This window comes from Lampris incognitus, chromosome 3 (genome assembly GCF_029633865.1).
Source record: "Lampris incognitus isolate fLamInc1 chromosome 3, fLamInc1.hap2, whole genome shotgun sequence".
NCBI lineage: Eukaryota > Metazoa > Chordata > Actinopteri > Lampriformes > Lampridae > Lampris > Lampris incognitus.
The window spans coordinates 156,341-184,010 of NC_079213.1; the positions used below are offsets into that span (position 1 = coordinate 156,341).

Consider the following 27,670-nt stretch of genomic DNA (forward strand, 5'->3'; position numbering starts at 1 on the left):
AGTAGCCAAGCTAACCACGGCAATGGCATTTCTGATGGAAAGTACCAAACTTCTCACAGTAAAAGTTTTGGATAAAATTACTGGGCGTTTCTTTCTATACGTTTCGCTTAGTGTAAGGGTTTTATAAGCTCAGACAGACAATCGCACAGAGAATACCACAGCAACAGAGACCAACTCTTTGTAGTAGCCAAGCTAACTATTGCAATGGCATTCCTGATGGAAAGTATCAAGTTTCTTGCAGTAAAAGTTTTGGATAAAATTAATGAACGGCTATTCTACATATTTCACTTACAGTAAGGGTTTTATATGTTCAGTCGGACAATCCCGCAGAAATACAATAGCAACAGAAACTAACTCTTCGTGGAAGCGAAGCAAACCAAGACAATGTCATTACTGAGGAAAAGCATAAAGATTCTCTGAGTGAAAGTTTTGGATAAAATTACTGGGCAGCGCTTTCCACATATTTCGCTTAGTGTAAGGGTTTTATCAGCTCAGGCAGACAATCGCACAGAGAATACCACCGCAACAGAGACGAACTCTTCGCAGTAGCCAAGCTAACCACGGCAATGGCATTTCTGGTGGAAAGTACCAAGCTACTCGGAGAGAAAGTTTTGGATAAAATTAATGGACAGCTCTTTCTACATATTTCGCTTAGCGTTAGGGTTTTATCAGCTCAGGCAGACAATCACACAGAGAATACCACCGCAACAGAGACGAACTCTTCGCAGCAGCCAAGCTAACCACGGCAATAGCATTTCTGATGGAAAGTACCTAGCTACTCGGAGTGAAAGTTTTGGATAAAATTAATGGACAGCTCTTTCTACATGTTTCGCTTAGCGTTAGGGTTTTATCAGCTCAGGCAGTCAATCGCACAGAGAATACCACAGCAACAGAGACCAACTCTTCGCGGTAGCCAAGCTAACCAGGGCAAGGGCCTTTCAGATTGAAAATACTAGGTTAACTTTATGGTTAGGGTTGAATGCCAGAGCCAACACATGTCAACTGAGCACCTCCGCCAATGCCCAAGTGCTGGAAAGAAATACCCCAAAGATTACGGTTAGGGATAGAGTTTGATTGGTTAAGTTTAGGGGCAATTTGGGTGTTTATTCGTTACAACTGATCTCCCATTGTCTTATATCTTGATTACTTTATCCCGTTTTAAACTTAAAATGTTGTTGGTGGGGTTTGGAACAGTACAAGTGTTTTTTTTTTTAATTGAACTTTTCTGCAATTGCAATTTAATGTTTTAAGAGTTAAGACTAAGGTTTAGATCAAATTGATGAATTTCTGCAATTTTTTCCTTTTTACCACTCAGAACATGCCCCTTCTCTTGATGCTCCCATGAAAGGAACATTGAACATCATCTAAGGCACAGAGATTGTGATTAAACCACTTCTCTGTACCAGCTTAGCGCTGAGGAAGAAGCACCCCAGCTCATCATCATGGGCGGTGGAGCTCACTTTAGAAAAACATTTCTCACGATAAAACTAAAGAACTTATCCCCGAAAGGAGGATTAGGTTTTGCTAAACGTAACGGATGGCTCTATATCTTTCGGTTACGGTTAGGGTAAGGGTTTCATCTGCCCTGGCACACAATCCTAGAGAGAATACCACAGCAAGACACCAACTCGTCGCAGTAGCCAAGCTAACCACGGCAATGGCATTTCTGATGGAAAGTACTAAACTTCTCGGAGTGAAAGTCTTGGATAAAATTAATGGAGGGCGCTTTCTAGGTTTCGCTTAGTGTAAGGGTTTTATCAGCTCAGGCAGACAATCACACAGAGAATACCACCGCAACAGAGACGAACTCTTCGCAGTAGCCAAGCTAACCACGGCAATGGCATTTCAGATGGAAAGTACCAAGCTTCTCGGAGTGAAAGTCTTGGATAATATTAATGGACGGCTCTTTATGTTTCGCTTAGTGTAAGGGTTTTATCAGCTCAGGCAGACAATCGCACAGAGAATACCACAGCAACAGAGACGAACTCTTCGCAGTAGCCAAGCTAACCACGGCAATGGCATTTCAGATGGAAAGTACCAAGCTTCTCGGAGAGAAAGACTTGGATAAAATTAATAGACGGCTCTTTCTAGGTTTCGCTTAGTGTAAGGGTTTTATCAGCTCAGGCAGACAATCGCACAGAGAATACCACAGCAACAGAGATGAACTCTTCGCAGTAGCCAAGCTAACCACGGCAATGGCATTTCTGATGGAAAGTACCAAGCTTCTCGGAGTGAAAGTCTTGGATAAAATTAATGGACGTTTCTTTCTATACGTTTCGCTTAGCGTAAGGGTTTTATCAGCTCAGGCAGAAAATCACACAGAGAATACCACAGCAACAGAGACGAACTCTTCGCAGTAGCCAAGCTAACCACGGCAATGGCATTGCTGATGGAAAGTACCAAGCTTCTCGGAGTGAAAGTCTTGGATAAAATTAATGGACGTTTCTTTCTATACGTTTCGCTTAGTGTAAGGGTTTTATCAGCTCAGGCAGACAATCACACAGAGAATACCACCGCAACAGAGACGAACTCTTCGCAGTAGCCAAGCTAACCACGGCAATGGCATTTCTGATGGAAAGTACCAAGCTTCTCGGAGTGAAAGTCTTGGATAAAATTAATGGACGGCTCTTTATGTTTCGCTTAGTGTAAGGGTTTTATCAGCTCAGGCAGACAATCGCACAGAGAATACCACAGCAACAGAGACGAACTCTTCGCAGTAGCCAAGCTAACCACGGCAATGGCATTTCTGATGGAAAGTACCAAGCTTCTCGGAGTGAAAGTCTTGGATATAATTAATGGACGGCTCTTTATGTTTCGCTTCGTGTAAGGGTTTTATCAGCTCAGGCAGACAATCGCACAGAGAATACCACAGCAACAGACCAACTCTTCACAGTAGCCAAGCTAACCACGGCAATGGCATTTCTGATGGAAAGTACCAAACTTCTCACAGTAAAAGTTTTGGATATAATTACTGGACGTTTCTTTCTATACGTTTCGCTTAGTGTAAGGGTTTTATAAGCTCAGACAGACAATCGCACAGAGAATACCACAGCAACAGAGACCAACTCTTTGTAGTAGCCAAGCTAACTATTGCAATAGCATTCCTGATGGAAAGTATCAAGTTTCTTGCAGTAAAAGTTTTGGATAAAATTAATGAACGGCTATTCTACATATTTCACTTACAGTAAGGGTTTTATATGTTCAGTCGGACAATCCCGCAGAAATGCAATAGCAACAGAAACTAACTCTTCGTGGAAGCGAAGCAAACCAAGACAATGTCATTACTGAGGAAAAGTATAAAGATTCTCTGAGTGAAAGTTTTGGATAAAATTACTGGACAGCTCTTTCCACATATTTCGCTTAGTGCAAGGGTTTTATCAGCTCAGGCAGACAATCGCACAGAGAATACCACAGGAACAGAGACGAACTCTTCGCAGTAGCCAAGCTAACCACGGCAATGGCATTTCTGATGGAAAGTACCAAGCTACTCGGAGTGAAAGTTTTGGATAAAATTAATGGACAGCTCTTTCTACATATTTCGCTTAGCGTTAGGGTTTTATCAGCTCAGGCAGACAATCACACAGAGAATACCACCGCAACAGAGACGAACTCTTCGCAGTAGCCAAGCTAACCACGGCAATGGCATTTCAGATGGAAAGTACCAAGCTTCTCGGAGTGAAAGGCTTAGATAAAATTAATAGACGGCTCTTTATGTTTCGCTTAGTGTAAGGGTTTTATCAGCTCAGGCAGACAATCGCACAGAGAATACCACAGCAACAGAGACGAACTCTTCGCAGTAGCCAAGCTAACCACGGCAATGGCATTTCTGATGGAAAGTACGAAGCTTCTCGGAGAGAAAGACTTGGATAAAATTAATAGACGGCTCTTCCTAGGTTTCGCTTAGTGTAAGGGTTTTATCAGCTCAGGCAGACAATCGCACAGATAATACCACAGCAACAGAGATGAACTCTTCGCAGTAGCCAAGCTAACCACGGCAATGGCATTTCTGATGGAAAGTACCAAGCTTCTCGGAGTGAAAGTCTTGGATAAAATTAATGGACGTTTCTTTCTATACGTTTCGCTTAGTGTAAGGGTTTTATCAGCTCAGGCAGAAAATCACACAGAGAATACCACAGCAACAGAGACGAACTCTTCGCAGTAGCCAAGCTAACCACGGCAATGGCATTTCTGATGGAAAGTACCAAGCTTCTCGGAGTGAAAGTCTTGGATAAAATTAATGGACGGCTCTTTATGTTTCGCTTAGTGTGAGGGTTTTATCAGCTCAGGCAAACAATCGCACAGAGAATACCACAGCAACAGAGACGAACTCTTCGCAGTAGCCAAGCTAACCACGGCAATGGCATTTCTGATGGAAAGTACCAAGCTTCTCGGAGTGAAAGTCTTAGATAAAATTAATGGACGTTTCTTTCTATACGTTTCGCTTAGTGTAAGGGTTTTATCAGCTCAGGCAGACAATCACACAGAGAATACCACCGCAACAGAGACGAACTCTTCGCAGTAGCCAAGCTAACCACGGCAATGGCATTTCTGATGGAAAGTACCAAGCTTCTCGGAGTGAAAGTCTTGGATAAAATTAATGGACGGCTCTTTATGTTTCGCTTAGTGTAAGGGTTTTATCAGCTCAGGCAGACAATCGCACAGAGAATACCACAGCAACAGAGACGAACTCTTCGCAGTAGCCAAGCTAACTACGGCAATGGCATTTCTGATGGAAAGTACCAAGCTTCTCGGAGTGAAAGTCTTGGATATAATTGATGGACGGCTCTTTATGTTTCGCTTCGTGTAAGGGTTTTATCAGCTCAGGCAGACAATCGCACAGAGAATACCACAGCAACAGACCAACTCTTCGCAGTAGCCAAGCTAACCACGGCAATGGCATTTCTGATGGAAAGTACCAAACTTCTCACAGTAAAAGTTTTGGATAAAATTACTGGGCGTTTCTTTCTATACGTTTCGCTTAGTGTAAGGGTTTTATAAGCTCAGACAGACAATCGCACAGAGAATACCACAGCAACAGAGACCAACTCTTTTTAGTAGCCAAGCTAACTATTGCAATGGCATTCCTGATGGAAAGTATCAAGTTTCTTGCAGTAAAAATTTTGGATAAAATTAATGAACGGCTATTCTACATATTTCACTTACAGTAAGGGTTTTATATGTTCAGTCGGACAATCCCGCAGAAATACAATAGCAACAGAAACTAACTTCGTGGAAGCGAAGCAAACCAAGGCAATGTCATTACTGAGGAAAAGTATAAAGATTCTCTGAGTGAAAGTTTTGGATAAAATTACTGGACAGCTCTTTCCACATATTTCGCTTAGTGTAAGGGTTTTATCAGCTCAGGCAGACAATCGCACAGAGAATACCACAGCAACAGAGACGAACTCTTCGCAGTAGCCAAGCTAACCACGGCAATGGCATTTCTGATGGAAAGTACCAAGCTTCTCGGGGAGAAAGACTTGGATAAAATTAATAGACGGTTCTTTCTAAGTTTCGCTTAGTGTAAGGGTTTTATCAGCTCAGGCAGTCAATCGCACAGAGAATACCACAGCAACAGAGATGAACTCTTCGCAGTAGCCAAGCTAACCACGGCAATGGCATTTCTGATGGAAAGTAGCAAGCTTCTCGGAGTGAAAGTCTTGGATATAATTAATGGACGGCTCCTTATGTTTCGCTTAGTGTAAGAGTTTTATCAGCTCAGGCAGACAATCGCACAGAGAATACCACAGCAACAGAGACTAACTCTTCGCAGTAGCCAAGCTAACCATGGCAATGGCATTTCTGATGGAAAGTACCAAGCTTCTCGGAGTGAAAGTCTTGGATAAAATTAATGGACGTTTCTTTCTGTAATGATCTGTGCCCTCTGGCTATGTTAACTTATAACATTAATAAAGCAAGGACGACTTCTCTCGTGCTGGGTGTTTATTCGTCGACCGGATTCCGACTGACGTTGTTACGTACATCACGTGACTTTGTTGTGGCGCTACGGAAAGCCGTAAGGGACATTAGCAAATCAAATATTACTAGCAAATATTACATCTCCCTTTTTCTGAAAAGTGCTGCTTTCTCTGCAGAGATACAGACCACGTTGAGCACGTTTATAAGCGAATACAATCTTAATAAGAAAGAATATGAAAGTGGAACTCTTATATAACTGGACTGCAACAAAGTAGTGTAAAACATTTCCTTCACTGTCTAAATGTGACACCGTAATAACATTTCATCTTTTTTTTTTTTCATTTCATTACTGGTAACTGCAAACAGCAGGTAGGTACACAAGGTAAGTGAACGCTGTAAATATTTCTTTTCAAAACATAGCAGGTATAGTACAGGTTGGTGTAAAATTCTCTTTTTTTTACATTCATAAGTCAAGGATTTGTCTTGGTTTGATCGTGCGACCTGACCTCGTGGTGTAACCAGGCTGTGTGTCTGGTTGTCGCTGATTGTTCGTGTCTGGAGGTTCAGCATGCTCTTGCTGATGGGCTTGTGTGTTGTTGTTAGCGCTGGTAACAGTCTGCTGTGAAGTGTGTGTGTGCGTAGTGTGAGTGTTCACTCTGCTTTGTCGCAGGTGTTGACGGTTGCGTTGGTAGATCTGACCTTCTTTGGTTTGGATGTGGTAGCTCCTGTCTGTGTTCGCTGGTCTTTCCACAGTTGCAGGTCTCCAGGATCCATCCTCCTGCCGGAAGCGGATTGGTGTGCCTGCGGGCAGGTGGGGCAGAGGTTTGGCTGTTCGGTTGTAGTATGCCTGCTGGCGCTGTTGACATACCTCTCTCCTTTTGTGAACATCCTCCTGACTGGCGATCTGTGGCTGCAGGTGTTTTGCTGTTGATGGGAGAATGGACCGCAGCCTCCGACTCATCAGTAGCTGTGCCGGTGATTTCAGGTTGTCCACCGGTGTGTTGCGATACTCCAGTAAGCTCATGTAGGGGTCTTTGTTCTCAGCTTTGGCTTTGTCCAGGATGCGTTTGGCCGTCTGGACAGTCTTCTCGGAGAGGCCGTTGCTCTGTGGGTAGTGGGGGCTTGTGGTGGTGTGTGAGAAACCCCATGTCTGTGAGAAGTTGCGGAACTCACCAGAGCTGTAGCACGGACCGTTGTCGCTGATGATAGTCTCGGGGATTCCGTGTCGAGCCATTGCTGCTTTCAGCTTCATGATGACGGCAGATGAGGTGCAGCTGTAAAGTCTTTCTAGCTCGAAGAATCTGGAGTAGTAGTCCACAGTGACTATGAAGTCCTGTGAGTTCCATGTGAATAGGTCTGTGCCTATCACTTGCCACGGCCGCTCGGGTATGGCGTGTGACATCATTGGTTCCTTTGCATTTGCGCTGCGCCGTTCTTGGCATATGCTGCAGTCTGCTACCGCATCCTCGATCTGTTTCCCCATGCCAGGCCAGAACAGTAAGTCTCTTGCTCGGCATTTGCTTTTTTCCACGCCAAGGTGGCTGGCATGGATGCGCTGTATCATGTCCTTGCGAAGCTTTTGGGGGACAATGATTCTCTCACCTTTGAACAGGATACCGTCCATTTCTGAGATTTCTGCTCTGTGGTTCCAGTATTCCTGGATGCTGGGCGGGCACTTTTTCTTTGTGTCTGGCCAGCCAGTGAGTGTGGCTCGTCTGAGTGTGGTGAGCTGTGGATCTTGCGCTGTTTCCTGCTTGATTTCTGTGAGTCTTGTGTCGCTCACAGGGATGTTGCTGAGGACTGTGTGCACTTGGGCCTCCATCCCTTCCTGTAGGTCACTGTCGTGGTGTTCTATTGACTTGCGTGACAGTGTGTCGGCCACCGGTATGTCCTTACCGGGGCGGTGGATGATTTGGATGTCGTATTTTTGGAGCGCCAGGATCATCCGTTGCAGCCGGGGTGGTGCTGCTGCCAGTGGCTTTTTTAGTATTGCCTCCAGAGGCTTGTGGTCTGACTCCACAATCACTTTTCGTCCATACATGTACTCGTGGAACCTCTTGCAGCCGAAGACCACAGCGTAGAGCTCCTTCTCTATCTGTGCGTAGTTTTCTTCAGTGCTGTTGAGTGACTTGGACGCATAGGCAATTGGTTTGCCATCTTGGAGCATGACAGCCCCAAGGCCACTTTTGGATGCATCCACTTGGAGTCGCAGCTCTTTCTGCGGGTCGAAATATGAGAGTACTGGACCTGGGTGCTGTGTAATGAGATTCTTCATCTCTTGGAACGCCTTGTCGTGGACTGCATCCCACACAAACTCACTGTCCTGTTTCAGAAGCTGTCTGAGGGGTGAGTTTATCTGTGAGAGGTGTGGAGCAAATCTGGCGAGGTAGTTGACCATGCCGAGGACTGTCTCCAGCTCTGCTTTGTTCTGTGGGGGTTGCATGTCCTTGACCGCCTTCACCTTGTGTGGGTCTGGTTTGATGCCTTCGTGTGAGAGCGTGTGGCCGAAGTAGCTTACCTCGGACACGCATATGTGACACTTGTCGGGGTTGAGCCTCACCCCTCGCTCCCTTGTGCGCTTCAGCATCGCTCTGAGACGCTGGTCATGTTCCTCTTTAGTCTTGCCGAACACTAGTATATCGTCCACTATGGCCGTCACACCGTCCAATCCTTCATATGTTTCATCCACGCGTCTCTGGAACTCGTCTTGAGCGGACACGATTCCGAATGGCAGTCTGAGGAAACGATACCTGCCAAACACTGTGTTAAATGTCGTCAACATTGAGGATTCAGTGCTCAGTTTGATGGCCCAATAGCCTGACCGCGCGTCTAACACGCTAAAGTACTCAGCTCCAGCAAGCTTTGTGGTGGCGTCCTCCAGCGTGGGGAGGGGGTAGTGAGGTCGTTGTATCACTTTGTTAAGAGCTCTGGGGTCTAAACACACTCTAAGTTTGCCTGTCTTTGGCTTCTCAACAATGACGAGTGCGTTCACCCATTCTGTGGGTTCTGTTACCTTACAGATTATGCCGCCTTTCTCCATGCTGTCAAGCTCGTCCCTCAGTTTGCTGCGTAGGGCGATGGGGATTCTGCGTGGCGGGCAGACGACCGGCGTTGCATCTGGTGTGACGCGGAAGGTGCACTCGCCTGGGAACTCTCCTATTCCTTGGAAAACATCTGCATACTCATCCATTATGCTCTGTGATGTGACATTGTTTTCCTCGCTCACAGCCATCACTATTTTTACCAAGTTTAGGTCACGGCATGTTTTCATTGCCATGACTGGTGGGGCGTTTGTGTCAATGACGTAAAAGTCCAGCATAATTGCATTGTCTCTGTACTTACATTTGAGTTTGCATGTGCCTTTCACGCTCAGCGCGCCTCCTCCATATTCAGTGAGTCTGTGTATTGCTGGTTTCAGTGTCACATTTTTGAACAGCGCCTGGAACAGGTTGGTGGGAATAGTATTGGCCTGTGCCCCAGTGTCTAGTTTAAACTTTACCTTCTGTGGAGGTGTGCCAATTCCAACCTCTACGTAAGCCTGCTCGTTGCTTTTTCCGTTGTTCTCTATTGAGATGCAGTCTATGTACAGCTCTGTCTGTTCTCCCACAGCGGTGCTCTCCACTGTAATGTTGTCGAAGTACAGTTCTTCCTGTTCTCTGTCAGTGGTGCACTCTTCTGGGTTCTCTCCGACGGCATGTACTGTGCCGCGGTAGTACTTTGTCTGTCCCTGGGAGCTAGACTTGCATACTTTAGCAAAATGATTGAGCTTCTTGCATTTAATGCATTGTTTACCCTTAGCTGGGCAAGTGGCTTTAGCGCCGTGTAGCCCTCCACAATAGCTACACGCCCTGGCGGCGGTGCTAACGTCCCTTTGTCTGAAGTTAGCGTTAGCTGCTTTGGGTGCGTTCGGTTTGTAAGTCTTTCTGCCTATTGCGTGCACCGTTTCATGTGTGCTGCCCTGGCCCATAAACGTTAGCTGTTGCTTTGCTAGCTCGTGTGAGCGGGCTACATCTATGGCTTTTTCTAGCGTTAGCTCAGCTCCCTGGCTAAGTAGCTTTTCTCTCACTCTGGGTGAGTTGGTGGCAAACACGATGCGGTCCCTGACCATCTCGTCGGCATTTGGGTAGCCACAGTCTTTGACTAGGAGCTTTAGCTCAGTTACAAATCGTTCGAAGGATTCACTCTCTCCCTGCATCTTTTCATGAAATTTATATCTGGCATAAATCGGGTTTGCTTTGGGGGTGATGTACTCAGTGTACTTATCGTAGTACGTTTCTAGCTTCTTGGCTTGTTCTCCGCTGAGTGTCCAAGTGTTGTGCACATCGCGCCCTTTTTCCCCTATCCAGAGCAGGAGGTAGCTGCATTTCTCCTCTTCATTCTTCCCGCGCAGGGGGCCCGTGAACATTAGCTCCGTTGTTTGTCGAAATCGTCTCCATGCTTCAGGTAAGTTCGCCGATTCCCAGTCCATCCGTGGAGCTGGAACGCCGTACGAATCCATATTGGGTATTTAAACTCCGCTACTCTGACACCATGTAATGATCTGTGCCCTCTGGCTATGTTAACTTATAACATTAATAAAGCAAGGACGACTTCTCTCGTGCTGGGTGTTTATTCGTCGACCGGATTCCGACTGACGTTGTTACGTACATCACGTGACTTTGTTGTGGCGCTACGGAAAGCCGTAAGGGACATTAGCAAATCAAATATTACTAGCAAATATTACACTTTCTATACGTTTTGCTTAGTGTAAGGGTTTTATCAGCTCAGGCAGACAATCACACAGAGAATACCACCGCAACAGAGACGAACTCTTCGCAGTAGCCAAACTAACCACGGCAATGGCATTTCTGATGGAAAGTACCAAGCTTCTCAGAGTGAAAGTCTTGGATAAAATTAATGGACGGCTCTTTATGTTTCGCTTAGTGCAAGGGTTTTATCAGCTCAGGCAGACAATCGCACAGAGAATACCACAGCAACAGAGACGAACTCTTCGCAGTAGCCAAGCTAACCACGGCAATGGCATTTCTGATGGAAAGTACCAAGCTTCTCGGGGAGAAAGACTTGGATAAAATTAATAGACGGTTCTTTCTAGGTTTCGCTTAGTGTAAGGGTTTTATCAGCTCAGGCAGTCAATCGCACAGAGAATACCACAGCAACAGAGACGAACTCTTCGCAGTAGCCTAGCTAACCATGGCAATGGCATTTCTGATGGAAAGTACCAAGCTTCTCGGAGTGAAAGACTTGGATAAAATTAATGGACGGCTCTTTCTAGGTTTCGCTTAGTGTAAGGGTTTTTTCAGCTCAGTCAGACAATCGCACAAAGAATACCATAGCAACAGAGATGAACTCTTCGCAGTAGCCAAGCTAACCACGGCAATGGCATTTCTGATGGAAAGTAGCAAGCTTCTCGGAGTGAAAGTCTCGGATATAATTAATGGACGGCTCCTTATGTTTCGCTTAGTGTAAGAGTTTTATCAGCTCAGGCAGACAATCGCACAGACAATACCACAGCAACAGACTAACTCTTCGCAGTAGCCAAGCTAACCACGGCAATGGCATTTCTGATGGAAAGTACGAAGCTTCTCGGAGAGAAAGACTTGGATAAAATTAATAGACGGCTCTTCCTAGGTTTCGCTTAGTGTAAGGGTTTTATCAGCTCAGGCAGACAATCGCACAGAGAATACCACAGCAACAGAGATGAACTCTTCGCAGTAGCCAAGCTAACCACGGCAATGGCATTTCTGATGGGAAATATTAGGCCTCTCCTAGTGAAAGGTAAGAGTTAGAATTGAATGCAAGAGCCAACACATGTCAACCAGGCGCCTCAACAATGCCCAAATACTGGCTTACAGATACCCCCAGGTTTAGGGTTACGAATTTGGAGAGTTTGATGGATTGGGTATAGGATCTATTTGGAGGTTGTTTATTCTTTACACTTGATCCCCCATTGTCTTCCCTCTTGATTAGTTTATCCTGTTTTAAACTTGAGAAGTTGTTGGTGGGGTTTGCAGCAATACAAGTGGGTTTCTTTTATTGAATTGCACTTCTACAATCGTCATGTTTTTAGAGTTTGGACTAAGGTTTAGATAAAATTGATGAATTTCTACATTTTTGCCCCTCCTTTTTAGCCACACAGAACATGCTCCTTCCTCTTGATAACTCCATAAAAGCAACACTGAACGGTCACCAAAAGCCCAGAGTGAGTGATTAAACCACTTCTCTGTACCTGCTTCGCGGTCAGGGAGAAGCACCCCAGGCTCATCATGGTGGGTGGCGGGACTCGCACTTTAGAAAAACATTTCTCAAGATAAAAACTAAAGAAATTATCTCTGAAATTAATATTAGGTTTTGATAAACTCAATGGATGGCTCTATATCTTTCGGTTACGGTTGGGGTAAGAGTTTTATCTGCTCTGGCAGACAATACCACAGCAATAGAGACCAACTCGTCACAATAGCCAAGCTAACCACGGCAACGGTATTTCTGATGCAAAGTAGAGAGCTTCTCAGAGTAAAAGCTTTGCATAAAATTAACGGACAGCGCTTTCTAGGATTTGGGTTAGGGTAAGGGTTTTATCTGCTCAGCCACACAATCCCAAAGAAAATACGACAGTAACAGAGACCAACTCTTCATAGTAGCCAAACTAACCACAGCAAAGTCATTTCTGATGGAAAGTACCGAGCTTCTCGGAGTGATAGTTCTGGATGAAATTAACAGACGACTCTTTCTACATGTTTCACGTAAGAGTTTTATCTGCTCAGCCAGATAATCCCAAAGAAATACCACAGCAACAGACAGTCTTGGTGGTAGCCAAGCCAACCATGGCATTTCTGATGGAGAGTAGCAAGCTTCTCGCAGCGATAGTTTTGGCTAAAATAAACGGATGGCTCTTTCTACATGTTTCGGTTGGTTTAGTCTAAGTGTTTTACCTGCTCAGGCAGACAATCCCACACAAAATAGCACAGCAACAGAGACTAACACTTCACGGTAGCCAAGCTAAACACAGCAATGAAAATTCTGAAATAAAGTACCGACTTTCTCGTACTCGAAATTTTGGATCAAACTAAATGACTTTCTTCATGTTTTGGTTGAGGTAGGTTAAGGGTTTTATCTGCTCAGGAAAACTATCTCACAGCAACAGAGACTAACCCTTCGCAGTAGCAAAGCTCACCACGGCAATGGCATTTCTGATGGAAAGTACCCAGCTTCTCGGAGTGACAGTTTTGGATCGTATTGACGTATGCTCTTTCTACAATGTTTCGTTTTGGTTAGCGAAAGTGTTTTACCTGCTCAGGCAGACACAGCAACAGAGACTAACTTCGTCATAGCCAAGCTAAACACAGCAATGGCACTGCTCTTCTCACGTACCGACTTTCTGAGTGACAGTTTCGGAAAAAAATTTCACGGAGACTGTTTCTACATGTTTCACTTAGAGTAAGGGTTTTATCAGCTCAGGCAGACAATCGCACAGAGAATACCACAGCAACAGAGACGAACTCTTCGCAGTAGCCAAGCTAACCACGGCAATGGCATTTCAGATGGAAAGTACCAAGCTTCTCGGAGTGAAAGTCTTGGATAATATTAATGGACGGCTCTTTATGTTTCGCTTAGTGTAAGGGTTTTATCAGCTCAGGCAGACAATCACACAGAGAATACCACCGCAACAGAGACGAACTCTTCGCAGTAGCCAAGCTAACCACGGCAATGGCATTTCTGATGGAAAGTACCAAGCTTCTCGGAGTGAAAGTCTTGGATAAAATTAATGGACGGCTCTTTATGTTTCGCTTAGTGTAAGGGTTTTATCAGCTCAGGCAGACAATCGCACAGAGAATACCACAGCAACAGAGACGAACTCTTCGCAGTAGCCAAGCTAACCACGGCAATGGCATTTCTGATGGAAAGTACCAAGCTTCTCGGAGTGAAAGTCTTGGATATAATTGATGGACGGCTCTTTATGTTTCGCTTCGTGTAAGGGTTTTATCAGCTCAGGCAGACAATCGCACAGAGAATACCACAGCAACAGACCAACTCTTCGCAGTAGCCAAGCTAACCACGGCAATGGCATTTCTGATGGAAAGTACCAAACTTCTCACAGTAAAAGTTTTGGATAAAATTACTGGGCGTTTCTTTCTATACGTTTCGCTTAGTGTAAGGGTTTTATAAGCTCAGACAGACAATCGCACAGAGAATACCACAGCAACAGAGACCAACTCTTTTTAGTAGCCAAGCTAACTATTGCAATGGCATTCCTGATGGAAAGTATCAAGTTTCTTGCAGTAAAAGTTTTGGATAAAATTAATGAACGGCTATTCTACATATTTCACTTACAGTAAGGGTTTTATATGTTCAGTCGGACAATCCCGCAGAAATACAATAGCAACAGAAACTAACTTCGTGGAAGCGAAGCAAACCAAGGCAATGTCATTACTGAGGAAAAGTACCAAGCTTCTCCGAGTGAAAGTCTTGGATAAAATTAATAGACGGTTCTTTCTAAGTTTCGCTTAGTGTAAGGGTTTTATCAGCTCAGGCAGTCAATCGCACAGAGAATACCACAGCAACAGAGATGAACTCTTCGCAGTAGCCAAGCTAACCACGGCAATGGCATTTCTGATGGAAAGTAGCAAGCTTCTCGGAGTGAAAGTCTTGGATATAATTAATGGACGGCTCCTTATGTTTCGCTTAGTGTAAGAGTTTTATCAGCTCAGGCAGACAATCGCACAGAGAATACCACAGCAACAGAGACTAACTCTTCGCAGTAGCCAAGCTAACCATGGCAATGGCATTTCTGATGGAAAGTACCAAGCTTCTCGGAGTGAAAGTCTTGGATAAAATTAATGGACGTTTCTTTCTATACGTTTTGCTTAGTGTAAGGGTTTTATCAGCTCAGGCAGACAATCACACAGAGAATACCACCGCAACAGAGACGAACTCTTCGCAGTAGCCAAACTAACCACGGCAATGGCATTTCTGATGGAAAGTACCAAGCTTCTCAGAGTGAAAGTCTTGGATAAAATTAATGGACGGCTCTTTATGTTTCGCTTAGTGCAAGGGTTTTATCAGCTCAGGCAGACAATCGCACAGAGAATACCACAGCAACAGAGACGAACTCTTCGCAGTAGCCAAGCTAACCACGGCAATGGCATTTCTGATGGAAAGTACCAAGCTTCTCGGGGAGAAAGACTTGGATAAAATTAATAGACGGTTCTTTCTAGGTTTCGCTTAGTGTAAGGGTTTTATCAGCTCAGGCAGACAATCGCACAGACAATACCACAGCAACAGACTAACTCTTCGCAGTAGCCAAGCTAACCACGGCAATGGCATTTCTGATGGAAAGTACGAAGCTTCTCGGAGAGAAAGACTTGGATAAAATTAATAGACGGCTCTTCCTAGGTTTCGCTTAGTGTAAGGGTTTTATCAGCTCAGGCAGACAATCGCACAGAGAATACCACAGCAACAGAGATGAACTCTTCGCAGTAGCCAAGCTAACCACGGCAATGGCATTTCTGATGGGAAATATTAGGCCTCTCCTAGTGAAAGGTAAGAGTTAGAATTGAATGCAAGAGCCAACACATGTCAACCAGGCGCCTCAACAATGCCCAAATACTGGCTTACAGATACCCCCAGGTTTAGGGTTACGAATTTGGAGAGTTTGATGGATTGGGTATAGGATCTATTTGGAGGTTGTTTATTCTTTACACTTGATCCCCCATTGTCTTCCCTCTTGATTAGTTTATCCTGTTTTAAACTTGAGAAGTTGTTGGTGGGGTTTGCAGCAATACAAGTGGGTTTCTTTTATTGAATTGCACTTCTACAATCGTCATGTTTTTAGAGTTTGGACTAAGGTTTAGATAAAATTGATGAATTTCTACATTTTTGCCCCTCCTTTTTAGCCACACAGAACATGCTCCTTCCTCTTGATAACTCCATAAAAGCAACACTGAACGGTCACCAAAAGCCCAGAGTGAGTGATTAAACCACTTCTCTGTACCTGCTTCGCGGTCAGGGAGAAGCACCCCAGGCTCATCATGGTGGGTGGCGGGACTCGCACTTTAGAAAAACATTTCTCAAGATAAAAACTAAAGAAATTATCTCTGAAATTAATATTAGGTTTTGATAAACTCAATGGATGGCTCTATATCTTTCGGTTACGGTTGGGGTAAGAGTTTTATCTGCTCTGGCAGACAATACCACAGCAATAGAGACCAACTCGTCACAATAGCCAAGCTAACCACGGCAACGGTATTTCTGATGCAAAGTAGAGAGCTTCTCAGAGTAAAAGCTTTGCATAAAATTAACGGACAGCGCTTTCTAGGATTTGGGTTAGGGTAAGGGTTTTATCTGCTCAGCCACACAATCCCAAAGAAAATACGACAGTAACAGAGACCAACTCTTCATAGTAGCCAAACTAACCACAGCAAAGTCATTTCTGATGGAAAGTACCGAGCTTCTCGGAGTGATAGTTCTGGATGAAATTAACAGACGACTCTTTCTACATGTTTCACGTAAGAGTTTTATCTGCTCATACAGATAATCCCAAAGAAATACCACAGCAACAGACAGTCTTGGTGGTAGCCAAGCCAACCATGGCATTTCTGATGGAGAGTAGCAAGCTTCTCGCAGCGATAGTTTTGGCTAAAATAAACGGATGGCTCTTTCTACATGTTTCGGTTGGTTTAGTCTAAGTGTTTTACCTGCTCAGGCAGACAATCCCACACAAAATAGCACAGCAACAGAGACTAACACTTCACGGTAGCCAAGCTAAACACAGCAATGAAAATTCTGAAATAAAGTACCGACTTTCTCGTACTCGAAATTTTGGATCAAACTAAATGACTTTCTTCATGTTTTGGTTGAGGTAGGTTAAGGGTTTTATCTGCTCAGGAAAACTATCTCACAGCAACAGAGACTAACCCTTCGCAGTAGCAAAGCTCACCACGGCAATGGCATTTCTGATGGAAAGTACCCAGCTTCTCGGAGTGACAGTTTTGGATCGTATTGACGTATGCTCTTTCTACAATGTTTCGTTTTGGTTAGCGAAAGTGTTTTACCTGCTCAGGCAGACACAGCAACAGAGACTAACTTCGTCATAGCCAAGCTAAACACAGCAATGGCACTGCTCTTCTCACGTACCGACTTTCTGAGTGACAGTTTCGGAAAAAAATTTCACGGAGACTGTTTCTACATGTTTCACTTAGAGTAAGGGTTTTATCAGCTCAGGCAGACAATCGCACAGAGAATACCACAGCAACAGAGACGAACTCTTCGCAGTAGCCAAGCTAACCACGGCAATGGCATTTCTGATGGAAAGTACCAAACTTCTCGGAGTGAAAGTCTTGGATAATATTAATGGACGGCTCTTTATGTTTCGCTTAGTGTAAGGGTTTTATCAGCTCAGGCAGACAATCACACAGAGAATACCACCGCAACAGAGACGAACTCTTCGCAGTAGCCAAGCTAACCACGGCAATGGCATTTCTGATGGAAAGTACCAAGCTTCTCGGAGTGAAAGTCTTGGATAAAATTAATGGACGGCTCTTTATGTTTCGCTTAGTGTAAGGGTTTTATCAGCTCAGGCAGACAATCGCACAGAGAATACCACAGCAACAGAGACGAACTCTTCGCAGTAGCCAAGCTAACCACGGCAATGGCATTTCTGATGGAAAGTACCAAGCTTCTCGGAGTGAAAGTCTTGGATATAATTGATGGACGGCTCTTTATGTTTCGCTTCGTGTAAGGGTTTTATCAGCTCAGGCAGACAATCGCACAGAGAATACCACAGCAACAGACCAACTCTTCGCAGTAGCCAAGCTAACCACGGCAATGGCATTTCTGATGGAAAGTACCAAACTTCTCACAGTAAAAGTTTTGGATAAAATTACTGGGCGTTTCTTTCTATACGTTTCGCTTAGTGTAAGGGTTTTATAAGCTCAGACAGACAATCGCACAGAGAATACCACAGCAACAGAGACCAACTCTTTTTAGTAGTCAAGCTAACTATTGCAATGGCATTCCTGATGGAAAGTATCAAGTTTCTTGCAGTAAAAATTTTGGATAAAATTAATGAACGGCTATTCTACATATTTCACTTACAGTAAGGGTTTTATATGTTCAGTCGGACAATCCCGCAGAAATACAATAGCAACAGAAACTAACTTCGTGGAAGCGAAGCAAACCAAGGCAATGTCATTACTGAGGAAAAGTATAAAGATTCTCTGAGTGAAAGTTTTGGATAAAATTACTGGACAGCTCTTTCCACATATTTCGCTTAGTGTAAGGGTTTTATCAGCTCAGGCAGACAATCGCACAGAGAATACCACAGCAACAGAGACGAACTCTTCGCAGTAGCCAAGCTAACCACGGCAATGGCATTTCTGATGGAAAGTACCAAGCTTCTCGGGGAGAAAGACTTGGATAAAATTAATAGACGGTTCTTTCTAAGTTTCGCTTAGTGTAAGGGTTTTATCAGCTCAGGCAGTCAATCGCACAGAGAATACCACAGCAACAGAGATGAACTCTTCGCAGTAGCCAAGCTAACCACGGCAATGGCATTTCTGATGGAAAGTAGCAAGCTTCTCGGAGTGAAAGTCTTGGATATAATTAATGGACGGCTCCTTATGTTTCGCTTAGTGTAAGAGTTTTATCAGCTCAGGCAGACAATCGCACAGAGAATACCACAGCAACAGAGACTAACTCTTCGCAGTAGCCAAGCTAACCATGGCAATGGCATTTCTGATGGAAAGTACCAAGCTTCTCGGAGTGAAAGTCTTGGATAAAATTAATGGACGTTTCTTTCTATACGTTTTGCTTAGTGTAAGGGTTTTATCAGCTCAGGCAGACAATCACACAGAGAATACCACCGCAACAGAGACGAACTCTTCGCAGTAGCCAAACTAACCACGGCAATGGCATTTCTGATGGAAAGTACCAAGCTTCTCAGAGTGAAAGTCTTGGATAAAATTAATGGACGGCTCTTTATGTTTCGCTTAGTGCAAGGGTTTTATCAGCTCAGGCAGACAATCGCACAGAGAATACCACAGCAACAGAGACGAACTCTTCGCAGTAGCCAAGCTAACCACGGCAATGGCATTTCTGATGGAAAGTACCAAGCTTCTCGGGGAGAAAGACTTGGATAAAATTAATAGACGGTTCTTTCTAGGTTTCGCTTAGTGTAAGGGTTTTATCAGCTCAGGCAGTCAATCGCACAGAGAATACCACAGCAACAGAGACGAACTCTTCGCAGTAGCCTAGCTAACCATGGCAATGGCATTTCTGATGGAAAGTACCAAGCTTCTCGGAGTGAAAGACTTGGATAAAATTAATGGACGGCTCTTTCTAGGTTTCGCTTAGTGTAAGGGTTTTTTCAGCTCAGTCAGACAATCGCACAAAGAATACCATAGCAACAGAGATGAACTCTTCGCAGTAGCCAAGCTAACCACGGCAATGGCATTTCTGATGGAAAGTAGCAAGCTTCTCGGAGTGAAAGTCTCGGATATAATTAATGGACGGCTCCTTATGTTTCGCTTAGTGTAAGAGTTTTATCAGCTCAGGCAGACAATCGCACAGACAATACCACAGCAACAGACTAACTCTTCGCAGTAGCCAAGCTAACCACGGCAATGGCATTTCTGATGGAAAGTACGAAGCTTCTCGGAGAGAAAGACTTGGATAAAATTAATAGACGGCTCTTCCTAGGTTTCGCTTAGTGTAAGGGTTTTATCAGCTCAGGCAGACAATCGCACAGAGAATACCACAGCAACAGAGATGAACTCTTCGCAGTAGCCAAGCTAACCACGGCAATGGCATTTCTGATGGGAAATATTAGGCCTCTCCTAGTGAAAGGTAAGAGTTAGAATTGAATGCAAGAGCCAACACATGTCAACCAGGCGCCTCAACAATGCCCAAATACTGGCTTACAGATACCCCCAGGTTTAGGGTTACGAATTTGGAGAGTTTGATGGATTGGGTATAGGATCTATTTGGAGGTTGTTTATTCTTTACACTTGATCCCCCATTGTCTTCCCTCTTGATTAGTTTATCCTGTTTTAAACTTGAGAAGTTGTTGGTGGGGTTTGCAGCAATACAAGTGGGTTTCTTTTATTGAATTGCACTTCTACAATCGTCATGTTTTTAGAGTTTGGACTAAGGTTTAGATAAAATTGATGAATTTCTACATTTTTGCCCCTCCTTTTTAGCCACACAGAACATGCTCCTTCCTCTTGATAACTCCATAAAAGCAACACTGAACGGTCACCAAAAGCCCAGAGTGAGTGATTAAACCACTTCTCTGTACCTGCTTCGCGGTCAGGGAGAAGCACCCCAGGCTCATCATGGTGGGTGGCGGGACTCGCACTTTAGAAAAACATTTCTCAAGATAAAAACTAAAGAAATTCTCTGAAATTAATATTAGGTTTTGATAAACTCAATGGATGGCTCTATATCTTTCGGTTACGGTTGGGGTAAGAGTTTTATCTGCTCTGGCAGACAATACCACAGCAATAGAGACCAACTCGTCACAATAGCCAAGCTAACCACGGCAACGGTATTTCTGATGCAAAGTAGAGAGCTTCTCAGAGTAAAAGCTTTGCATAAAATTAACGGACAGCGCTTTCTAGGATTTGGGTTAGGGTAAGGGTTTTATCTGCTCAGCCACACAATCCCAAAGAAAATACGACAGTAACAGAGACCAACTCTTCATAGTAGCCAAACTAACCACAGCAAAGTCATTTCTGATGGAAAGTACCGAGCTTCTCGGAGTGATAGTTCTGGATGAAATTAACAGACGACTCTTTCTACATGTTTCACGTAAGAGTTTTATCTGCTCATACAGATAATCCCAAAGAAATACCACAGCAACAGACAGTCTTGGTGGTAGCCAAGCCAACCATGGCATTTCTGATGGAGAGTAGCAAGCTTCTCGCAGCGATAGTTTTGGCTAAAATAAACGGATGGCTCTTTCTACATGTTTCGGTTGGTTTAGTCTAAGTGTTTTACCTGCTCAGGCAGACAATCCCACACAAAATAGCACAGCAACAGAGACTAACACTTCACGGTAGCCAAGCTAAACACAGCAATGAAAATTCTGAAATAAAGTACCGACTTTCTCGTACTCGAAATTTTGGATCAAACTAAATGACTTTCTTCATGTTTTGGTTGAGGTAGGTTAAGGGTTTTATCTGCTCAGGAAAACTATCTCACAGCAACAGAGACTAACCCTTCGCAGTAGCAAAGCTCACCACGGCAATGGCATTTCTGATGGAAAGTACCCAGCTTCTCGGAGTGACAGTTTTGGATCGTATTGACGTATGCTCTTTCTACAATGTTTCGTTTTGGTTAGCGAAAGTGTTTTACCTGCTCAGGCAGACACAGCAACAGAGACTAACTTCGTCATAGCCAAGCTAAACACAGCAATGGCACTGCTCTTCTCACGTACCGACTTTCTGAGTGACAGTTTCGGAAAAAAATTTCACGGAGACTGTTTCTACATGTTTCACTTAGAGTAAGGGTTTTATCAGCTCAGGCAGACAATCGCACAGAGAATACCACAGCAACAGAGACGAACTCTTCGCAGTAGCCAAGCCAACTACGGCAATGGCATTTCTGATGGAAAGTACCAAACTTCTCGGAGTAAAAGTTTTGGATAAAATTAACGGACGGCTCATTCTACATGTTTCACTTAGTTGTAAGGGTTTTATCTGTTCAGGCGGACAATCCCGCAGAAATACAACGGCAACAGAGACTGTCTGCCTAAGCAGTAAAACCCTTATACTAAACCGAACCCAACCCTTACAAAAAGATGTATAAAGAGCCAGCCGCTAATTATATCCGAACCACAAGCTCCGAAACACTCAGTATCTTCCACCAGAAATACCATTGCCGTGGTTAGCTTGGCTCCTGCTAAGAATTAATACCATAGCAACAGAGACTGTCTTGGAGGTTGCCAAGCTAACAATAGCATTTCTGATGGAAAGTACAGAGCTTCTCGGTATGCAAGATTTGGATAAAATTAACAGACGGCTCTTTCAACACGTTTGGGCTGGGTTAGGGTTTGTATTAGGGTAAAGGTTTTACCTGCTCAGGCAGCAAATCCCACAGCAACAGAGGCTAACTTCGCCATAGCCAAGCTAAACACAGCAATGGCACTGCTCTTCTCAAGTACCGAGCTTCTGAGTGATAGTTTTGGGAAAAAATTCACGGAGGCTGTTTCTACATGTTTCAATTAGGGTAAGGGTTTTATCAGCTCAGGCAGACAATCGCACGGAGAATACAACAGCAACAGAGACTAACTCTTCGCAGTAGCCAAGCTAACCACGGCAACGGCATTTCTGATGGAAAGGACTGAGCTTTTCCAACTGAAAGGTTTGGATAAAATTAACAGATTGCTCTTTCTACATCTTTCGGTTAGGGATGAGTTTGGCTAAGAGTTTTATCTGCTCAGGCAAACAATACCACAGCAACAGCGACTACCTCTTCGCAGTAGCATTTCTGAACATAGATAGTTTCAGATAAAACTAACAGATTGTTCTTTCTACATGTTTCGGTTGGGATAGGGTAAGGGTTTTACCTGCTCAGGCAGACAATCCCACACAGAATAGCACAACAACAGAGACCAACACTTCGCAGTAGGCAAGCTAAACACAGCAATGGTATTTCTGATGGAAAGTACTGAACTTTTCAGAGTAAGAGTTCTGCATAAAACGAACGGAGAGCGCTTTCTCCATGTTTCACTTGAGGTAAGGTTTGGGTTAGGGCTTATCTGCTCAGTCAGACAATCCCACACAAAAAAAAAAAATACCACAACAGAGAATAACTCTTAGCAGTAGCCAAGCTATCCATGACAGTCATTTCTGATGGAAAGTACTGATATTTTCCAACTGAAAGGTTTGGATGAAATTAATAGATTGCTCTTTCTACATCTTTCGGTTGGGGATGAGTTAGGCTAAGAGTTTTGTCTGCTCAGGCCAACAATACCACATCAACAGGGACTACCTCTTCACAGTAGCATTTCTTAACATGGAGTGATAGTTTCAGATAAAATTAACGGATTGCTCTTTCTAGATGTTTCGGTTGGGATAGGGTTAGGGTTTTACCTGCTAAGGCAGAAAATCCTATAGAGAATACCACTGCAACAGAGAATAACGTCGATAGACAAGCTAACCACAGTAATTGCATTTCAGATGGAATGTACCGAGCTGCTCGGAATAAAATCTTTGGATAAAATTAAGGGTTGGGTCGTTCCAGAGACTAACTCTTCATAGTAGCCAAACTAACCACAGCAAAGTCATTTCTGATGTTAAGTACCGAGCTTCTCGGAGTGATAGTTCCGGATGAAATTAACAGATGACTCTTTCTACATGTTTCACTTAAGAGTAAGGGTTTTATCTGCTCAGCCAGATAATCCCATAGAAATACCAAAGCAACAGGCAGTCTTGGTGGTAGCCGAAGCCGACCACGGCAATGGCATTTCTGCAGGAAAGAACAGAGCTTCTCGGAATGAAAATTTTGGATGAAATTAACGGAGTGCTTTCTACATGTTTCGCTTAGAGCAAGGGTTTTATCCGTTTAGGCGGACAATCCCTCAGAAATCCCACAGCAACAGAGACCAACTCTTCATCGTAGCCAAGCTAACCATGGCAATGGCACTGCGGATGGAACGTACCGAGCTTCTCGGCGCGATAGTTTTGGATGAAATAAACAGATGGCTCTTTCTACATGTTTCGGTTGAGTTAGGTTAAGTGTTTTACCTGCTCAGGCAGACAATCCCACAGCAACAGAGACTAACTCTTCATGGTAGCAAAGCTCACTATGACAATGGCATTTCTGATGGAAAATACAGCGCTTCTCAGAGTAAAATTTTTGGATCCAGTTAAAAGAAGACTTTGTACATTTCGGTTTGGGTAAAGCTCTATCTGCTCAGGCAGATAATCCCACAGAATGTGACCAACTCTTCGCGGTCGCCAAACTAAGCACAGCAATGTCATTTCTGAAGGAGAGTACTGAGGTTCTCGTAGTCCAACTTTTGGATCAAATTAACAGATGGTTCTTTCTACATGTTTCGGTTTAGGGAGGGTTTGGGTAAAGTTTTAAATGCTCAGGTGGACAGTGCCTAAGCGCTGGCTTGGAGAAACCCTCAGGCTAAGGGTTATGGAGAGAGTTTGATGGGTTAATGGTAGGTTCAATTCGGATGATTTTTCTTCTTTACAATTGATCTCCCACTGTCTTGTATCTTGATTGGTTTACCCCGTTTAAACTTGAAAAATTGATGGTGGGGGTTGGAGCATTATAGAGGATTTTTTTTTTTAAGTTCACTGCTACGGCAGTTTGTTTTTAGGGTTAGGTTTAAATGAAATTAATTGATGGCTCGCTGCTTCTTACCACTCAGAGCATGCTTCTTTCCACAAAAGCACAGAAATTGGGATTAAGCCACTTCTCTGTACCTGCTTTATGCTCAGGAAGAAGCATCACACCTCATCATCGTGGGTAGCAGGACTCACTTTAGAAACACATTTCTCTAGAACAGCACAGCAACAGAGACTAACTCTTCGCAATAGGCAAGCGAACCATGGCAATGGTATTTCTGATGGATAATACTGACCTTCTCGGAGTGAAAGTTTAGGGTTGAATGCCCGGGTCAGCGCGTGTCACCAGAGTGCCGGCTTGGAGATACCCCCAGAATTAGGGTTAGAGATGTGGATAGAGTTTGATGGATTAAGGATACGGTAAATTTGGATGTTTCTTCCTTACAATTCACCTCCCATTGTCTTCCATCTTGATTAGTTTACCCTGCTTTAAGCTTCAAAAGTTGTTGGTGGGGTTTAGAGTAATATAAGCTTCTTTTTTTTTTGAAGTTGTCTGCTATTGCAATTTAATGTTTTTAGGGTAAGGATTAGGAATAAGGTTTAGGTCTGGATAAAACTGGTGGATTTCCCCCCCTCTTTAACCCATCAGAATGTGCTCCTTCCTCGAAGCTCCCATAAAGGAGCACTCAACGATCATAAAAGCAAAGTTGGTCATTAAACAACTTCCCTGTACCCGCTTTGCGCTCAGGAAGATTCATGACAGCCCATTATCGTGCTGGCGGGAATCACTTTCTACTCATAGGTTTTCGTAATGTGTGTGTGCGCGTATATGTCTGTTAGTGTAAATAGCGGGACCGGAAATTAAAGCATTTATGATCCTAATTCTTTTTGGAGGTGGTAGGTATTGTCTGAGAGTAAAGGAAAAATCCCAGAAAATTAAAATTATGCATAAATATGCATTTTTCTAAAAATGGCTAAAAACCCCTTTTATCTGCATTTCAGATGATTGAGCATCTTTCATTTTTTCCACCTATGTAAAAAAAAAAAAATCTGGGACTTAGAAATGTTTGGCATTATGCAAAATAAATGCATTTTTGCAAAAATGCACTTATGATCCTAATTTTTTTGGAGGTGGTAGCTATTGTTCCAGAGACGACCAGAAAAATAGCAGAAAATTAAAACAATTTTAATAATTATACATAATTATGCAAAATATGCATTTTCTAAAAATGGCTAAAACCACTTTTCTCGGAATTTCGGATGATTCTGAGCATTTGGGGGGAGGGAGTTGGAGTAGGGGGGTAAACCACTTTTCTCGGCATTTCAGATGATTCTGAGCATTGGGGGGGAGGGAGTTGGAGTGGGGGGTTTAGGGGCAGGCGGTTAGCTGGCAGGATGAAGAGGAAGATTTAGATGGGTGGATAACCAAACCGCTACATTGCAGCAGGGTTCCTCTAGTAGAAACATATTTCAAGTTAAGAATGGCAGAAATGAGCACTGAAAATACAGTCTTCTGCAGCTTTTAGTTAGCGTTAGGTTTGGATAAACTTAACGGATGGATCTTACAGTTAGGGCTGGGGTTTGATCTGCTAGGGCAGACAATCCTACAGCAGAGACTTGGTGCCTGAGCAAAAAAAAAAAAAAAAAAAACCTCTTACCCTAGTTCTACCGCCAAGTCTAACAGAAAAACGTAGACTGAGCTATCCGTTAATTTTATCCAAACCTTTGACACCGAGAAGCTCTGTACTTTCCATCAGAAATGCCACTGCAGTGGTTAGCTTGGCAACCACCAAGACAGTCTCTGTTACCATGGTACTCTGTGGGATTAATTCTTAGCAGGAGCCAAACTAACCACAGCAATGTCATTTCTGAAGGAGAATACCAAGCTTCTCATAGTCAAAGTTTTGGATCAAATTAACAGATGGTTCTTTCTACATGTTTCGGTTTAGGTAGGGTTTGGGTAAAGTTTTATCTGCTCAGGTGGACAGTGCCTAAGCGCCGGCTTGGAGAAACCCTCAGGATTAGGGTTATGGAGAGAGTTTAATGGGTTAATGGTAGGTTCAATTTGGATGTTTTTTCTTCTTTACAATTGATCGCCCACTGTCTTGTATCTTGATTGGTTTACCCCGTTTAAACTTGAAAAATTGATGGTGGGGGTTGGAGCATTATAAATGATTTTTTTTTTGAAGTTCACTGCTACGGCAGTTTGTTTTTAGGGTTAGGTTTAAATGAAATTAATTGATGGCTCTCTGCTTTTTACCACTCAGAGCATGCTTCTTTCCACAAAAGCACAGAAATTGGGATTAAGCCACTTCTCTGTACCTGCTTTATGCTCAGGAAGAAGCATCACACCTCATCATCGTGGGTAGCAGGACTCACTTTAGAAACACATTTCTCTAGAACAGCACAGCAACAGAGACTAACTCTTCGCAATAGGCAAGCGAACCATGGCAATGGTATTTCTGATGGATAATACTGACCTTCTCGGAGTCAAAGTTTAGGGTTGAATGCCCGGGTCAGCGCGTGTCACCAGAGTGCCGGCTTGGAGATACCCCCAGAATTAGGGTTAGAGATGTGGATAGAGTTTGATGGATTAAGGATACGGTAAATTTGGATGTTTCTTCCTTACAATTCACCTCCCATTGTCTTCCATCTTGATTAGTTTACCCTGCTTTAAGCTTCAAAAGTTGTTGGTGGGGTTTAGAGTAATATAAGCTGCTTTTTTTTTTGAAGTTGTCTGCTATTGCAATTTAATGTTTTTAGGGTAAGGATTAGGAATAAGGTTTAGGTCTGGATAAAACTGGTGGATTTCCCCCCCTCTTTAACCCATCAGAATGTGCTCCTTCCTCGAAGCTCCCATAAAGGAGCACTTAACGGTCATAAAAGCAGAGTTTGTCATTAAACAACTTCCCAGTACCCGCTTTGCGCTCAGGAAGATTCATGACAGCCCATTATCGTGGCTGGCGGGAATCACTTTCTACTCATAGGTTTTCGTAATGTGTGTGTGCGCGTATAGGCCTGTTAGTTAGTGTAAATAGCGGGACCGGAAACTAAAGCATTTATGATCCTAATTCTTTTTGGAGGTGGTAGGTATTGTCTGAGAGTAAAGGAAAAATCCCAGAAAATTAAAATTATGCATATATATGCATTTTTCTAAAAATGGCTAAAAAACCACTTTTATCTGCATTTCAGATGATTGAGCATCTTTCATTTTTTCACCTATGTAAAAAAAAGAATCTGGGACTTAGAAATGTTTGGCATTATGCAAAATAAATGCATTTTTGCAAAAATGCACTTATGATCCTAATTTTTTTTGGAGGTGGTAGCTATTGTTCCAGAGAGGACCAGAAAAATAGCAGAAAATTAAAACAATTTTAATAATTATGCAAAATATGCATTTTCTAAAAATGGCTAAAAACCACTTTTCTTGGCATTTCAGAGGATTCTGAGCATTT

The 27,670-nt window shown here is 43.5% G+C and overlaps 4 non-coding genes and 4 pseudogenes across 4 annotated transcripts; all 8 read right to left on the minus strand.

Moving 5' to 3' along the window:
- Positions 1–1,306: 1,306 nt before the first annotated feature.
- On the minus strand, positions 1,307–1,518 carry LOC130110889 (small nucleolar RNA U3). The gene has a single exon (XR_008810102.1). It is a non-coding gene; the product is annotated as a small nucleolar RNA U3 (small nucleolar RNA).
- A 10,528-nt stretch (positions 1,519–12,046) lies between these two features.
- On the minus strand, positions 12,047–12,262 carry LOC130110882 (small nucleolar RNA U3). The gene has a single exon (XR_008810095.1). It is a non-coding gene; the product is annotated as a small nucleolar RNA U3 (small nucleolar RNA).
- Positions 12,263–15,808: 3,546 nt separating this feature from the next.
- LOC130110883 (small nucleolar RNA U3) lies at positions 15,809–16,024 on the minus strand. Its single transcript, XR_008810096.1, has one exon. It is a non-coding gene; the product is annotated as a small nucleolar RNA U3 (small nucleolar RNA).
- Positions 16,025–20,110: 4,086 nt separating this feature from the next.
- LOC130110885 (small nucleolar RNA U3) lies at positions 20,111–20,324 on the minus strand. Its single transcript, XR_008810098.1, has one exon. It is a non-coding gene; the product is annotated as a small nucleolar RNA U3 (small nucleolar RNA).
- A 3,965-nt stretch (positions 20,325–24,289) lies between these two features.
- On the minus strand, positions 24,290–24,459 carry LOC130110909 (small nucleolar RNA U3; annotated as a pseudogene).
- Positions 24,460–24,860: 401 nt separating this feature from the next.
- Positions 24,861–24,987, minus strand: LOC130110922 (small nucleolar RNA U3; annotated as a pseudogene).
- Positions 24,988–26,473: 1,486 nt separating this feature from the next.
- LOC130110910 (small nucleolar RNA U3) lies at positions 26,474–26,643 on the minus strand (annotated as a pseudogene).
- A 396-nt stretch (positions 26,644–27,039) lies between these two features.
- On the minus strand, positions 27,040–27,227 carry LOC130110919 (small nucleolar RNA U3; annotated as a pseudogene).
- Positions 27,228–27,670: the final 443 nt, after the last annotated feature.